The sequence below is a fragment of the Nomia melanderi genome, chromosome 11 (assembly GCF_051020985.1).
Source record: "Nomia melanderi isolate GNS246 chromosome 11, iyNomMela1, whole genome shotgun sequence".
NCBI lineage: Eukaryota > Metazoa > Arthropoda > Insecta > Hymenoptera > Halictidae > Nomia > Nomia melanderi.
The window spans coordinates 2,750,587-2,768,327 of record NC_135009.1 but is presented as its reverse complement, the minus strand read 5'-3'; the positions used below and the strand labels follow the sequence as shown (position 1 = coordinate 2,768,327).

Below are 17,741 nucleotides of genomic sequence, written 5' to 3'. Positions count from 1 at the left end.
GCCAATTGCATTGATTGCTTTCATAAAGGAGAAAAAATAAGTCATTTCATTAACCAATAGTGTTCGTTTAGTTGATAAAACAAAAAATACCATATTAATATCCATACGTTTCTGCATTGTATTAATTATCACACATATAATTTAAGCGCATAAATCTGCCATGCTAATTTCCTCCGGTATTACAAGAACAAATCACAATAGCATTCATAGCGATTAAAGTATAGAATTTTAACGAATAATATAGATCAACGAGTTCTAAATGCGTGCCCTAAATTCCGTTCCAGTTGCCTTTTCAGAGATATTGTATCACGGGAGCAGTGATGTGTTAAGTGGTTTTGTCTGCAGGGTGTCCGATATTCCGATATGTCAGATACTCCGAATAATCCAGTCAAACGTTTATCAACAAAATTCCATTACTAGTCATATCAGCGAGAATGGAGCTAATGCACACGATAAACCGTAGCGGGTTGGCAACTCTTTGTAATAGAACTAATAGGGGGACGAACCGGGGCATCGTTTGACAAAATCCTGTGCGCGTTAACGTCACATCGACAAGCGGCCTGCCAATAATCTAACATTTACACACCCCCCAACCAACGTCCGTGTGTAATGTACCACGTCAATGGTAAATAGTATAACATTTATACCGGCAATTAACTTCTAATTACTCTGATGTTACGTGTGCACCAGCCCGTAGTAACAGTTGCATCGTTGATACCGGAAATCGACATCTTGCTTATTAGTATATAGCACTATGTCAGTCTGGTTTATCCACATTATAAATTAGTGTTACAAATTAATATCTCTGATGTTTTGTTTTGTCGAACTACTCGATTAGTTGTGTATTGTCGGTGGAACAATATTTCTTTTAAATTCTTCTTAATGGACGCGAAGAAAATGAATATTTTCGAATTACAAGAAGTAATTATTTCATTATATTTGAATGTATTTTTGAGTACCCTACAAATAGAGACTTGTCTATTATTATAAGGTTTATAGATTTGTAGTCAATACGTTTGTTCAAATTTCAATAGAAATCTCATAATCAGTGTTACTTTATAAAATGTTTATTTCTTTGGAACATAATCATATTTTTAGTAAAGGAAATAAACGTCAATCTATTTTATATATCTTCAAATTAATCTGTAGAAATATGAATCTTCAATAGCAATTACTGTCATAAATAAAAGATAACGATAGCAATCTTATTTGTTACAATACAATGTAGTGGATTATATATTTATCGTTGAAAATTGAAATGACTGATTCTACTTTATTGATTTACTGATTCACTGAAATTTATCCCTTTTAATTATTATTGCTGCAGTCTCTATTCATTCATTGCTATTCTTTATTGTAATATGTATATAATTGTATAAAAAATAACATATCATTTTTAGATTATTCTTTTGATGAAATATATAAAATTACTACCTAGGATTTATAATATATTTCATTCTGGTTTTGGTAGAAAACATATCAAACTATATTTCAGGACGTTCCAACCGTAAATTATTTAGATTAAAAGAAATTCGTGCATGTGGTCCCCAAATTACCTCGTACGAATAAAAAGTTTGCTATTACCTCCTTTACACTTTATGCTTTTGCTTTAACATTTTAATGAAGCATTCCTCTGCATACATTGATATAACTGTTTCTTTCATATTTTTTACTATAAAGAATTTTTATGGACATCTGTTAGTAAATCTTAAAGCATTCTATATATGTCCTAATCTCTAAAAAAATATTAAGTTTATATATCCCATTTTGTTTCAAGTATCTGAACTATTACTAATTGTATACAATAACAATAATGATATGATAACACAAATTAAAAACATGGTATTGGATATTGTAATTGATAACAATGTAAAACCATTCTATTAGAAAAATATAACATAATAATATCAATGTTTTCGTCTTTATAAACAATCTTTAATATTTTTAAACATATCTATATATACGTTTGTCATTGAAGTAACATTTATCACTAATAAAAACTATATCAACAAATGGAAACAATGAGTGAGAAGTTAACTGTTCGGAAACTTTACAGACCTTACTAACATTTAGTGTCTGATATTTACTTACAATACTGTGATTTCAATAATATTAAATACCTATATAGATTAATGTGTTAAATTCAGTCTGTTAAACATTGATTGCGAGAACTGACCACGCATATCTAACATAATTCGAATGTCCGTAAATTTTATTACCCCATTGTAAAAATTCTGTAATTAATGACATCTGAAAATTAATAAATTAAGGGAAAAGGCATTAGAATATTACTATCAGTTAAAAGAAACGACAGAAAAAGCAGTACGTTCGAAATAATCTCTAGCATAGCTGTTAGGTACAAGAAATATTGAACTTTATTTTTGGTTATTTAATTTTCTTGTAATATATACATAATTTCTTGTAAATATCAAAAGCGTCTCCATACTTTCGAACAACAGTGCAGCTTTGTATTTTGAATATTTACTAACATACAAAATGATAAATACCTTAACTGCAAAAAGTACAAAGAAGAGCTCGAGTTCTGGAATTGCTAATTCTGGAACGTACAGGCACATGTTGGAGAATGGAGGTATCGCGTAACCGCACCTCCTAACGAGCTAAATCGTGAATGGACTCCCTCGAATGGATACGTACGCCCTCGCAAGTATCGTCGACGTACCTATATACATAGAGGAGAATTTCATCTTGTAGCACAAATTCCAACCCAGTTCCATTTTGCAAAGCTACACGTTGGCCTGTTGTACACGTTATCCGACGTGTGTACCGTGCAATGCAGGCGCCGTGTTCTAAAAAGATGTCATAAGTCGCAGACTACTTTTACTGCCTTTACAGTCGCCCCCTCGTATCCCTTCACGTTATCCTTTGTCTTTCCACTTTTCTCGTTTCTATTTTCTTTCTCCCGGTGTCGTACACTCCAATACTTTTTTCTTCCATTTAACTATGATATATTGCATCTTTTATTCTTGTACACTGGGGAAATTTAATTTCACAGAGCTCTGGTTGAACCAGAGTTACCAAAGGTATATTATAAATCTAGCAGATTGATTTAGAATATTATTCATTCAAAAAGGAAAAAATAGCAATTGGAATTGTAAACGAACGAATTATATAAGTAGCATGGCATAGCAAATCTTGTTCCTGTTTTTAGTTTTCCATATCCTTAAATTTTAAAAACGTTTATTTTTGTTATTACTGATATAAAACGATATAAGAAGTTACGAAGTTTCATTTTTTATACTTAAGTACGAATCGTAACACTGCGTAGGGTATTTATAAGTTTCCGACACATCAGTCATGGCATATAAAACTGACTAAAAATCTGCAATAATAAATTCATTTTCAAATCTTTGTTCTGAGATTAAATTACTGACAGCTAAAAAATGTTTAGTTTTCAAATATTTTTGAAGACTGTCCACACTATTATCGTTTTTACCCGAAGAGAGAAATTTTAAAATTTCCCTCTAATGAATTCCTCAATTAAGAAATTAAACATATCAATAAAAATCTTCCTCCGTTTGGTTTAAAAAAATAGAAATCTTCCTTTTCTCATTTTGAAAAACTCGTCAATCCTATCCGGTCGCCTTCATGTGAACCAACTCTTATCGCTAGATATCCCAGCCTTCGATTCGCCTTTTCTCTTTTCTTCTCGCACCGCAATAAGAGAGATGGCTACATGCAACGCGGTAGAAAATTGTCTGCGACTTACATCCTTCCAGGACACTGCACCGGCTTAACTCGATGCTATAGCTGCGTGCAGGCTGTTGTACACGTGTAACTTGCCACCGGCACAAGTGTAGTACGCGCGGAACCATCCACGCGCGTGTGTAGGGAGAAATGATGGTGATAAAGTTTGGTGAACAGCTGCGGGGAATGTATCGTCGTTATTTGTCCGTGCGCGGTTCCTTTTTGCAACGGCTTCCCAACCGCCGCCCAACAGCGTTTCATCACGTTTGGTTCTTGCGGGAATGGTTGTAAGGGTAACCGAATAGACTTTTGTAAAAAGTTACAAATGCAAGCGCCCGAAGTAACGAGGTGTTTCCACTTGGGCTACTTACAAGACAAAGTAGACGCCGCAGACCCTCCAAGTGCCACAAGAATCCTTGATCGACTTTGAACTCGCTTCTTGCGTCGAACATTTTTGTGTCCCCGTGTTTTCTTGTCCTTGTAAGTTTTATTCGGAGAGCAATGTTACTGTTTGCGGAACGTAAATTAAGTAATTGATGGGAGTAGAAGAAATTTGAATTTAAGGTTTTTATTGTTTGTGTTAATGGAAAGTGGAATTACGATAAAATATGTTTGACACGGTTTGCGAGTTCATGTGCGTGAATAATTGTAAAAACCTTGTAATTTAGTTTTTCACTTCTAGTGGGGATGTTACATTTCTTTTTAATAGTTACGAATGTAATTATTTTGTTAGGTATATTATTGTATTTAAATAAATTGTGTAATTATTATAAAAGAATAAATATCTAGCAGAATTATTATAAATATATTTAACTTACTGAAGTATTCACTTGAAACAGTTAAATAGGAATTTATGAATTCTGTGAAACATATTTCATCATGATTGATTTTTGTACATTGTATATTTCATATCTGGGAATACAATTGAAATTGATTTTAGTACTCAAGCTGTTTGAAGTGTAAAATATTCATTAATTAAATTAAAGGAAAAATGTATTGTGAGACTTTTTAATCAATATTCTAGTAAAATCGCAAATCTGATTACAAATCTTGAAGTATATAAATAGATTTTCGTAGTAATTGGATAGTGTAGTAAGAATATTTACTTAATTAGTACTTCAGGGGTAAGTCATAAAATACACCAATTGATTTAACATTAGAACTATCGAGCATTTAATACGATTGATATGTAATCCCTATAAAATTTGTAGCAATAGATTATTTCTAGTTTCGTCGGACGTTCATTATAGTATTCAAGTGAACTATTTATTTTTAAGATCATTTCGAATATTCAATGCTTTGAAGATATCAATACTTGCGAAACCAAAAGTCGAAACCAATCATTTTGACTGGTACGTAGTTTTAGCCCTAAATTCAGAACGTCAATTCAGATGTCACATTCTGTTTTCTTGAGATGCAGAAGAATTCAGGTTACTATACATAGTCAGTTTAATGAATGTCCCCGAATATTCGCACACCGACTTCCTCTTCTTTATAATCGTCTAATTCATGGGTGGGAAAACGAAATTCAAAGAAAATCAATACGAGTGTCGACCAATTTTATTTTCGGTTTGTTTCACCTAATATTGTACAACATATAACTTATTTATTATCGCCCGGAAGTTCTAGTTATGCAATAAGATCGAAACTTGAATTTTCGAATTAATAAAAAGACCAGTCAATTTTCAGAGATTTTATACGGCTACTGAAGAGTATTAAATATCAATATTTAAATTAATCCTTCAGATTATTTTACATTCTTATTATAAAAACTGTTCTTCTTTTCAAAGAACATTTTGCTACGAGAATCAAATTACTTGATCATAAAATAAAGTACAATGTCCCTTAAAAATATCTGATGACACAAGAATTAAATAAAAGATTAATGAAGCATCACTGCTTATTGAAATAAAAGAAAAACAAGACATAACTATACTTATTTCTATTTCTTCTTCTATATAAGCTATGGAAGTAATTATGATTTCAAATATAATGTATTCAAATTCTTTCTCAACTATTCCATGTAACACGATTTAATTTCTATTTTACACAATTTATTGACAATATACAATCTATGTAAAAATTCAAGTAATTCAATCCCAACACGGATAACATAGTCACCGAATATTCACTAAAACGTCCGTTGAAGCGTTCGTACACGAAACTAATTAACCGAAATCGCTACAACGCGCATCCACGTATCACCAAAATGAACACGAATCCTTCAGTCGGAATACTCACGGGAAGAGACATCCCTGCCAATATCGAATCAGCGCAGTCAGCAGGGACACGAGTTTAAAAAGTCATATCTTCCCCTAATAAACCAAAGCCGTTTTAACACTTACCTAGCGGTGCTCTATTTACCGGAAAATTCGTTCCACTTTGCTTAGCGAGAAATTATCGCGGTCTCCGTTCCTCTGGCTCTCTCCCCTCCAATTTCTCTCTCTTCCGCTAGCTTCCCAGACCACCGGCATCCGCCTCGCATCTCGACCTCATCCAATTCCCATTGCCCTGTAGTGGTGCGACGGGGCTGTTCGAGCAAAAGCGACCGGGTAAATATCTTGCAGTGACGGTAAACGGAATTGAATAAACATTTTTCAGCAAATAGAATCGACAATGGTACGAATTTAAAAGTCGCTGAGACGAGCACAGGTGGTTCTACCGCCGGCGGGGAAAGCACCGAATGGAAAAATTGCATTTCGCACTACCCCATCGCATCGCCTGCGACCCGCTCCTTCCTCCCCCTGCACGCGACCCTCTTCCGCTAATCCAGGTCCACGTGACTTTGTTAGTATCTCGGCCTCCGATAGATACTAAAACTCTTCTCATGAATTAACTTCTAATTATAAACATATTCTCACGTGCATCTGCGAGAAAACTTTTGAGGAACTATAAGATCAAGATTTACCACGCATTCTTCCCCGTAATGCTCGCTTAAATTCCACAATTTCGGGCCCCAGCAGTCAAATTTAACCGAGCAGAAAACAATTGGAGGAAGCTATTTGCTTTGAGGAATTGACTTGAGTACAGCCTGACAAAGACAGAGAATTGATATAGTTAGCAGAAATAGGACACAGTCCGCTAAAAGTCGAGGGTCGAAGCGTAGGACTTCATAACGATGCTGGACGCGTCAAATATAAGCATGCAAGGAAAAAAATTTCAATTGAAATAATTTTAACCTTACCTTTTGAATCGTATTACCGATGGAATATCTAGATTCTTCTGATTAAAATGAGTCCAAACACGACGTAAATCGATTTTGTTTCATCGATTTGGGAAAATGAACCTTTAATTTCGTTAATTACTTTAAGTTGGTAAAACTAGTCCAATTTCCATAGTGTTTGGACTCATTTTAATCACAGCAATCTCAAAATTTTATTGGCAATTGAAGTTTTCTTCATTGCATGTTTACATTTGACGCGTGCGGTATCGCTTTGAAGTCACACGCCTCGACTCTCGTAGATTTTGTGGTATTTAAGCGAGCATCACTGCGTATACCCAAGTGATAACAATGTTTCCACGTTGCGACGAATGTTGCCATGTCAACCTCCACGACGACTTCACTATTATGAAAACAACGTTGAAACAATAAAGTCATTGTGTCGCTACTTTTGGAAGTGCATTCATTTAATTTATAGTGAGTTTTGTGTGTTTCTTACAGTGTGACACTAGTAACGTTATGCCTCATAAGCCTGTGTGTCTATGACTATCGGCAACCGAGGCTAACCGTGGTGAACTCGACTTTCTGAGCAAGTTATCTCTAGATTATGACCGAAAATTGGTTATAAATGCTAATGTACGAGCCAGCTGCCACGTAATCTCTGGGTAGAATGGTTTCCGAATGAAACGTGGCCGACATGCAATTTTAAGGTCCACCGTGTCACGATATATTCTCCGAGTGGATGATGGATGCTGGTTCGGCGATGAGACGGCCGTGCTCAGAGGTATACTGGAATTTGAAAAATTTTACTGGTTGTACGATCATATTCGCGATTATTTTGGTGGGATATAGTTTTCTGTTAATAATTTAAGAAAACATAAAGTTTTCGTCTGTTGTAAATGTGTTTACTTTGAAGGGAAAATGTTGGTAGCAGCATGATACGCACTTAGACTATTGCAAAAGTTTTGGGAATCCGCCATTTATAGCTCTTCAGTTGCTTACGTTATTTTTGTAAAGCTTCATATTTTTAAGGTTAAAATGAAAAATGTATTAATATTGAAAATATTTATTTTGAAGAACAATGAAACCGTTACTTCAAATTTATTCATCACTTTTCTCATACTTTACCGAACCTTTTGCAGCAACCCACGTACTTTGTTACTTGACCTATATGCAATAATTATCGCTGATTACATCATAAGTGTTGCACGACTGTTTTACACGTGGCGTGTTACACGTTACATTTTTCCGCTGAAATACGAATTGTGTACTTTAATGTAACTTACAAATATGGAACACACTTAACATGCTCTAGAACGCTTCTATACACCCGTCCCTTCATTTATGCGGAATTTTTATGCGGGTCTCTGTTTTACGTAGTAAATTATGTAAGGATTTTAATTTAACGAACGCGGCTGCATTGATATTTAATTGATATCAATTTACTCAACCTGAATTTAGTAATACCAAAAGAAATTTACTTCTGTTTTTTGAAATGGCATCATTATTATTTTTTATTAAGCTATGTGAAATAAATACTTATATATTTCTATAATAGAATTTATACCAACCTTTTTTTCTAATATTTTTTTCACTTTTCTCTTGGTAGACTCTATTTACGTGATTTTCATTCGCGTAAAACACTTTCACGTGGAACGTGTGCCGCGCAAATGGAGAGGCGAGTGCAGTTAGATGCATTAAAATGTACAGTTTATGCTTCAAAGGAGGAAACGTAGTGTGTTATTATACACAGCGTGTAAAACGCTTTTGTAGTCCTGGCCTAAGGAGTCGTAGGAATGTGGTCTGTTGAACACTTTCGACGGAACAGCAGCGTTATGATGCAGTGAGTTTAAATATTGAGCTGGAAGAATTTGAAATGGATCGAAGGAAATAATAGGAACTCTAATGTTTGTACGAACGATCAAACATTGTTAGTGCCTATGTTACAGGCAAATATTATTTAACGCTGATACTCAGATTGGTGTAAATGAATTATTTACTTTACATATAGAAGGATATTGTAAATATTCGAGATAAACTGTCTTCTCTATTTTTTCCTAGCTATTTCCTACTTATCAAATATGTTAATTGATGATACAATTGTCTGCCAAATATTTTTGCTATGAAAAAGCTATTAATTCTATAACTAACATTATAAATTGAACATTACTTCAGGTAATATTAAAAGGGTCTTTTTTTATTTCTACAAACAAAAATTGTAATTTCCCATTAAAAGTGTAGATGATAGACATGTTAATGCACAAAGTAAGCAAAAAAATTGTTTTTAATAGCGAACAATTAAAATATGTTTTTTCATAAAATCATGCCACTTTGAACATAGGCAATTTTTCAACGAAAATGTTTTTATTATTTAATTTTGGACGTTGATGTATATTAGTGTACATTGTTGTATTATGTTGAAATTATATTATCCTTCTTATATTCAATAAAAAATGTTTACTCTCCAAAAGAATTGTTTACATCTGACTGAAAAACATGCAGCTGATGTTTGCTGCAGTTTCAAAAAAATCAGTTCGTTTTATTTGAGCCACCGTATGTATTATCCTTTGTGAATTTGTATTTCATTGGCACAGTTGTTGATCTCCACATTTGAGAATGACAGTGTTGATCATTCACGAGAACAAGTGTTGATTGTCTGTTCTGTCTACTCGAGGGATTGGATGATGTGATTTGCGCATTCTGTATATTACACAAGATTCTGTCTGCTTCGTGAAGGTCTATCCATTCAATTATAGAGTTCGAGAAATTTTAGTTTGCAATGATAGTTTATTTACACTTAACACTTTAATCTAACGCCAACTACAACCACGAATAAGACGATAGTCAGTCCCACCAGATGTAGAGTCACTTAATCAAACAGAAACCGACTTATTTCTAACCCTCGAGTACAATATTGACTGTAGAAGTCTGAATACGTAAACCATTAACTCCGCGTACTGTTATTAATCTCTAACTCACTTTAATGTATTTAGTAAGGTTTGTGTAATAAATTTAGTTAGTATTAATAATTACTGGCTAATATTAATAATAACCGCCTCTTTTGATCAATCTGATTAATAATATGTAATAATTAGTATATATTAATAATTATTAATGAAGCTTGGTAAATTTAATAAAAATACGTTTCATAATATTTATAACTTTATCATTGCTCATTAAAATACACATGTCAACTTCAAAATTGCTCAGAGAGACGTAATTCTTATAAATATTAAAATTTTTGACACTTGTTTATTTATCTCTTTTTAGATAATGGGTGCTTCAAATAATTGGTTGGTACTTTATTGTCTTTTAATAGATATTTGCGGTTAAAGATATGGTATTTCTCTGCTCTTAATGAACTATGAACTGAACGCATTAAAAATTATTATATTTACCGCTAAAAGCTGATAGTGAATTATTATATAGTAATAAGTCATTTATGTGTCAAATTCTTATAAGTTATTTACTTTAACATTTTTATCTGGTAACTGTTAATATAATATCACATATTATTCTTAATACAAATGCTTCTTTCTTAAAGTGATTGATGCCTCTTTTCATTGTAAAATAACTGTAATTGCAAATGTTTTAAATATTAATTGCTAGGTTTCATTTTCATGGAACTTTTCCGGGATACCTATTCGATAGTGTAGTTAAAATCCTAAACAGGGAAGTAGCATGTATGGAAAAATTTTCCAAACGTAGCGATCACAAGTTCTAGATAGCAACCTAAAATGCAGATTTCACACGTTATTTAAATCTTCTACTTCCATTCAATTACTGTTTCATGGATATTTTTTACGTTATTCAAATACTATATTCCATCCAGATTGTATTTTCAGAATATTTTATACGTTCTGTACATAGCGTACATTCATCCCAACATTTCATTTTTGTTTTCAAAATAATATGAATATACATGTGACTTTCTGAATTCAAAGTCCTGAACATCAATTGTCAACAAAAACTACATAGCTGTCGAGTCGTTGCAGTCATTGAGTTTAAAAAAAAAACTGGTGAAAGTATAAATTGCAAAATTTCAATGATACCTGTAATATGAATAATGGAAAATATTTAGAATAAAATTTCTCTAAAAGAGTGCTAAAAATTTTATATAATCTATATTAAAGAAAATACTTTATGCTAAAATCTGTTCACTTGTTGAGAATTCATAACTTTTGTAAATAATAATATTATACAGATTTTCTCTCTTTTTAACTATTCTATTTGAAATGGGCGACCAGTCTTCCATTAGATATGAAAGCAAATTATTGATTGGTCGGTAGAAAAAAGATATTCATACAAACGTAATTTTTATACAAAATAAATAATTTTTAATCATTCTTCTTATTCCCCTTCAATCTTAATGTTCTGTCATTTTCGTAGGCAATAAATCAGAGGCTGGGCATATTCATAATGAAAATTTCTAAATAATTTTCAATATTCTCAACTCCATTACATTATAATCTAGACTCTACTCTACTTTCTACACGTTCATAGCCCCTCCAACATTCGAGAACACTGCCGTAAATCCATATCAAATCATTAGGCCTTTTAATCAGTCATCTTCTCATGTCTATCTCGCCGAATCAGCGATATATCCCCATAAAATTTTTATCGGGAAATATTTCTCCAACGCGGTCAGTAATAACGGACGAAAATAATATCCAGGCATTAAGTCCCTCCTGCGAAACTACCGCGATCCAAGCACCACCGGAACGATCCATAAACTTCGTACCATCCGTTCTTTGATTGTTTACAATAAAAGACAGAGGGAAGAACAATCGGTCCTTTACATAAGAACGAGAGGGGGCAGCTCGTAAACGGGCTGTAAATGGAAAAAGAAAAAGGCTAGAAATCGGTACGGAAGTGAAGGAGGTCAGTTCCATGCCGGCGCCGTTGCTGGAACCGATTTATGGTCACGAGGGTGCCTCGGCAGTTTGTTCCGAAAGGCGTTCGTTTCTTCGCTAGCGAAAAGGAGGATTGGATAACAATGTTCGATCACATAGAACGATAAATTAGCATTGAATTAGTATCCGATCGACTCAAATTCATTGGTCTACTTCCGCTCTATAGAGCCCCTCTTTATGTCTGTTTGTCTGTGTCAAATGTAACGAAAAGTTGTACAAAAGCGAGTACCATTGGTTTTTATAACATAAGAGCTGCAAAATGTAGTCAAAACGTTCCACCACATTAGGGTGGACGAAGTTAAAAAGTTTAAGTTGATAAGTTTTGGCACTTTGAAAGTGAAAAAGTTGCTTTGTGACTGTTTGTTTATATCTTGACATTGAAAAATCGATGCGGAAGAATAATATTTGTATTGTGGGGGTTATTGGAAAAGTCTAAAAGCTAATCAAACAGCGATATACTTACAATACGATTTATTTTTAAATTTCTCTCGATTTCCACAATTCTCTCTGTAACTTCGCATCGGTCACTCGCTCGCGTGGTCAATCACATATCGTTCCTGTTTACAATCTGACGCGATGCTCGGCGGTCATCTAGCATCGCGCGACCTACGAGAACAAATGTTTACTGCTAAACACGTAACAACGGTTTAACAACCGTCGCTTGTCTTCAATGGTGTGACCTTCTACAGTATTTCATTTTGGTTGCTTATTCACCTTTCTGTTATATCATACATTAAAGTAGAAATATTTAATGCTTACTAAATTAACTTATTTTAACTTAGTAGGCTACGTGATAGTTCTAGCGATGAATACTAAAAGAGAAGAAAACTGTGAACTGATATTTTGCTAGTGAAATAACTAAATTTATTTGTTTGCAACTTTCTGTTTTGGATAAGGATGTCTGAGGTAGATATAATGGCATTCGTTCTCAAAGAGTTGAACAATGATAAAACATTTTTCAGAATTTTAAACGGACTGATTACATGAAAGATATAGGAAATATGACGTGATTAGTGCAAAGTTCCCATCTTGGTAGAGAAAGGATTAAACCATTCGGATGCTACCCAACAGAATTGAAGTTGGAGAACCGTAAATCCTTCAAAGCATTATTCTTTGACAGCCCAACTAGTAAAGCCGATGTCAGAAAGCGGCAGAAGAGCTTTCATTGTTAGTAACGAATTCTTAAGTTACGATTGCTTTTACGAAACTGCATTACGAACAAACCATTGGAATGTAATTATTCTACGATTGACTAAGTAGAATCTTTGCTACTCGTGAGGAAGATATGCGAACTATTTTGGGAACTGATCCGTTTGACTTTACGCTTTACGTGATTGGTACTTTGCCCTGCTTCAATTGAGTTACGCGCACGGTTACAATGCCGTAACGTTAATCCTTTATAGTTTTATGTCATTTCATTTTATTCCAATTGTAATGTATTTTACTAATTTCTTTTGCATTTATTCGTGATAACATAATGTTTCTAAATAGATTAAGAAATATTATATTACACTACAATTCAATAAAAAATATTGATACAAAGTGGGAATTGAAAAACCAATAACACTTTGAATCGCAAAGAGTTAAGCATTTATATTTGGTGTCAACTGGTTTGACTTTACCAATAGGTTACTTTATTAATCATTTAAGTTAGCAATGTTTAAGGAACATTTATAAAAAATCTTGGATTTTTATAAAATATATCGCAATTTTTCAAATCCCATGAAAGAGAATGGTTCTTGCGATAATGTTCATTTAAATATTTCACAGTTAATCGTTTCAGGTATTTAAAAGTCTCATTTACCTGTTATATATTACTTTGAGTTGCGAACAGTAACAATTTAACGATGTGAAACTTCAGAAGACGATAGCGATAAACCGTTAAACCTTGTACAAGTAATACTTTCTGTTGTACATGCCAATATTTACGAATATTTTATATTTATTAAACTATACAATAATACTAATAATGAAAATAAACTAAAATAGACACTAAAGTAATAATCAGATTAAAATGTGATGCGTGATAATAAAAAATTGAAACATTTATTTAGAAGATATTAATATCAATATGAAGTATAAAGAAAACGTTACATTTATATTTGAATTCCAATTTATCGCCTACTTTAATTAATACATATAAACTTCCTATCTACGTAATATCGAATTTATTATAAATTAAATTTCGCCGTAATTTTGTTTAATTTGGTCATATGTAATTTCAATTCTCTCAATTAGTTCATTCATCAGTTCCGATTAATTGCTTTTCTTACTACTTCACAAGTTAAAACGAAACTGAAATTAACCCCTTGTCCTACCCGCTAACTCTCGATTGTTCGGACCACAATAAACAAGAAGGTCGATCACCGGTCGAACCAGTTAGTTGTTTAGCCGTATGCTCGAACTTGCACAAAATTAAAAATTCTTAAAAAATTTAAAATTCTTTTAGGGAATTATATCCTAAACGTGCGAACATAACGAAGAACTCCACGTAACTAAAGTAAGAAAATCTCGAGAAAAACTGAACCACGAGTCTGACTTGTGGTGTTTACGTTTGTCCCAAATGAAGTACTATGAGCCAGGGTCGTGTTATTTACATTTGGTCCGAATGAAGTACCAGGAATCAGGCTCATGCTTATTGTTTTTTCCCCAAACTTCTTACCACGAATCACACTCGTTGTTGTAGGACAAGGGGTTAAACGCATTGTACGATTTCCAGTTTTGTTAAGCTGCGAACATATTTAATAGGAATAATTTACCTATATACTTCGATTAAACATTAATTAAACTACTCATTGTATAAATCGGTTTACTTCACAAAATAGAAAGTACAGAAAAGTGATGCAGTAGTATGTATTGTTTTGTAGAAACTCCCTGTTCGTGCACGCTGTCCAATTAACTTATGTTGACTACATGTCTGTCTGCATTTATCGTGAGTAAGTAACTCTATTTATATATATATGAATAGTGTAGGGCGGTGACCTTAGTATCAAATCGGAAAGCCGAACGATCGGGGTGTTGCCGATGAGTGTTTTTGCCTACGCCCACATTACTTGTAGTGGAGGTAGAGGGTACGTCGTCCCTTCTGACCTGCAAAGGTACCGATGGCTGCGCGCTCGGGGTTCAAGTGGTTGAGCTGCCGTTTTTTAATGGTATGTCAACTGTTGGTCAGTTATGACACCAAATGGTAAAATGCAGCTGTCAATAAAACGCTTCCAAACGTTAATTATATTGTGTTGAGCAATGAGCGAGCATAATTGTCCATACCATAAATCTACTCGCACCGACGGTTGTGTCGCATCCAAATAAACCGTGCCGGGACACTCTCTTTAAATAAGAAATCAAATAAACGGTATTGAATATATTTTACTTTATTTGTATAGATGAAGCTTTAACTTAACAAATATGTAAAATACGTAAACTAGTATATCTTCAACAAAATTTTTGTTATTATTGTAATATTTTCATGACCAAAAGGAATTTTCTTATTTTGTGATATTAAACTCAATAATAAAGTTTACTTTAAATATAAAAAGTTTCGATTCATTCAAACGCTTTGACAATAAAAACTAAAAAAATTTGAAAACCGCAATTAACTAATTTGTCCAGTGAGTGACTTAATTATCATAAACGTTACTTAATTTTCCTCTATATTTGATCAGTTACAGAAGACACATGTTTATCAGATTCTCCGCTTCAATAAAATATTTTAGAACCTACTTTTACACCTCAATTAGAACTCTTTAATTCCTTGCCCTATGATTTATTTCTCAACTATGACGGATACAACTATCTTGTTATTAGTAATGTAATAAAAAGGAAAGAAACATTCTAGACGTATTCTACCTGTAGTTGATCTGTAATATAATAATTGATAACAGAAGAACAATATTTAACTTAAATTCAAAAGAATTAAGTAATGTTTATGTTTGCTAAGCCCTGTTTGAAATTTTCACCACGAGTCTGACACGTTATTGTAAGACAAGAGGTTAACAAAACTTTTATGGATTGTCTGTAATACAGCAATTGTTACTTTCACACATAATGAAACAACATAATCAAATTCCTACAAAATTCCTTGCAACACAAATACCACCATCCCATACAGCCCACCCATAGATTACCATACAGACACAAAATTAAAATTGAACAATCCAAACGTTCCCATCACAAGGCACCCACGCAACGCCTACTAAACCATCTAAAAACCACAAACATCAAAATTCTCCTTCGACCTCGCGATTTTAGTTTCACGTGCATCTGAAACGTCGCTACACCGATCCCAGCCACAAACGGGCAAGAATTCCAAGTGTCCCATGTCACGACGATATTAAAAATACCATAGAAACGTTTTCAGTTTTCAACCGCGACGTTGAGCTTCCCACGTATATATCTCCGTACGATGTACCGAGACTCCCGTGGAATCTCCGAATTTAAATATCAGTGAACATCTAGCCAGCCACGGCTCCTGAATCACACTAGGATATGAAGAACTCTGCGGGCTTTAAACCAGTTGATCTTGCTATGCATTTATGGATGTCGAAGGCTCGAAGGACGCGGTATATCGTGCGGCTTCCGCGCACGACGAATCGACTTTCCAACCTTACCGTGGCAACCCGCCTGCCATTTTTATCCAGCAAGACCTTCCCGCGTTTCCTTTTGTCCGATTTCGCGGGACCTGTATTAGTGGATTTGAGGATGATCGTCGATTATGGTCTCCTTGCTGGAAGACTCTCAAGGACCGTGCCACCGCAGGGAAACAGGAACATCACGGGGAACTTCTCCACGATTTCCCAAAGGGCCACCCACGATAATTCAACGTTCCACGTCCGCCTAGAATTCAGCCGTCTTCTTCGGAGCCGGACATCGAAGCCGTTCCCCCGTTGGCGTCAGATCTCTGATTCTTCTTGAAATTTGATACGGCCAGTAAGAGGATAAGAGGTGTTCGAGCACACCTACGGACCGCTGGTCTGCGGTCTTTCTTTACCCACGATCCTTACCTTCATAGGTTGCTTGGATTCACATTTTATATCGGAAAAGACGAGGGCCTAATATACGAACGAATGTACTTCCTTTTTTAACATTCTATTGGATGTACTGTAGAACCCTCTATAATGCGATTAACTTTAACACTAAGCCTACCGAGGAGTTAAATCGACTTTTTGAAATTCCTCCATAGAAACTACAAGAGTGCATCTATTGAGACTTTAAGTCTCTGTATTGCTAAATCAATCTTTTCAAGAAGAAGGAATTAGGAATGGCTCATTTTGATCCGTCTGGTAGTTTTAGTGTTAAACATATTGGTAGGTATGTTATGTATACCTATTCCTACCGTAACCAATCGAATAATTGGTTGTAAATTACAAGTAAATATTTTAATCAATTTTTCTGAGTACAAACAGAAACAATTGAGGAACTGATTAATTGGATAATGTAAAAACTGATATAAAGTTAAGTAGGCGAAAGAAAATACAACATTTTTATTCAGATTTTAAAACCGGATTTATATTATTATTATTATTATATATATATCCGTGCGGACTCTAGAAATTGAAAATATAAATAACAAAGACATTAATTTCGGAAAAGAAATAAATAATGTACATATTTATGATAACCGCTACTAAAATGTTGAAATTCTTGCTAAGTATTTGACTCGATATCATAAAGCCAAGAATTAATATTTTCCGATTCGTCTAAAATGTATGGTTTATTTTTATTACAATTGTACCGACACAAACAATAAAGTAATTATATTTAGTAGCTATCACCACTACATATTTGGCCATATGTAGCACTAATTTACTGATATGAATAAAATTAAATGCTTTCTTCCGCGTATAATATAATTATATTATAATTGTTCTGCATCTGGATATGACTACAAGTTAACACATATAATATAATAAGGATTATGTGCCATCTTTGGATTGTGTTACCTAACATAGTCCAAAAATGTAGTT

At 33.7% G+C, this 17,741-nt stretch overlaps 1 long non-coding RNA gene across 1 annotated transcript in view; it reads left to right on the top strand.

Moving 5' to 3' along the window:
* LOC143175072 (uncharacterized) overlaps positions 1–17,741 on the top strand; it is a 498,558-nt gene that overhangs the window by 479,364 nt on the left and 1,453 nt on the right. The window lies entirely within an intron of this gene.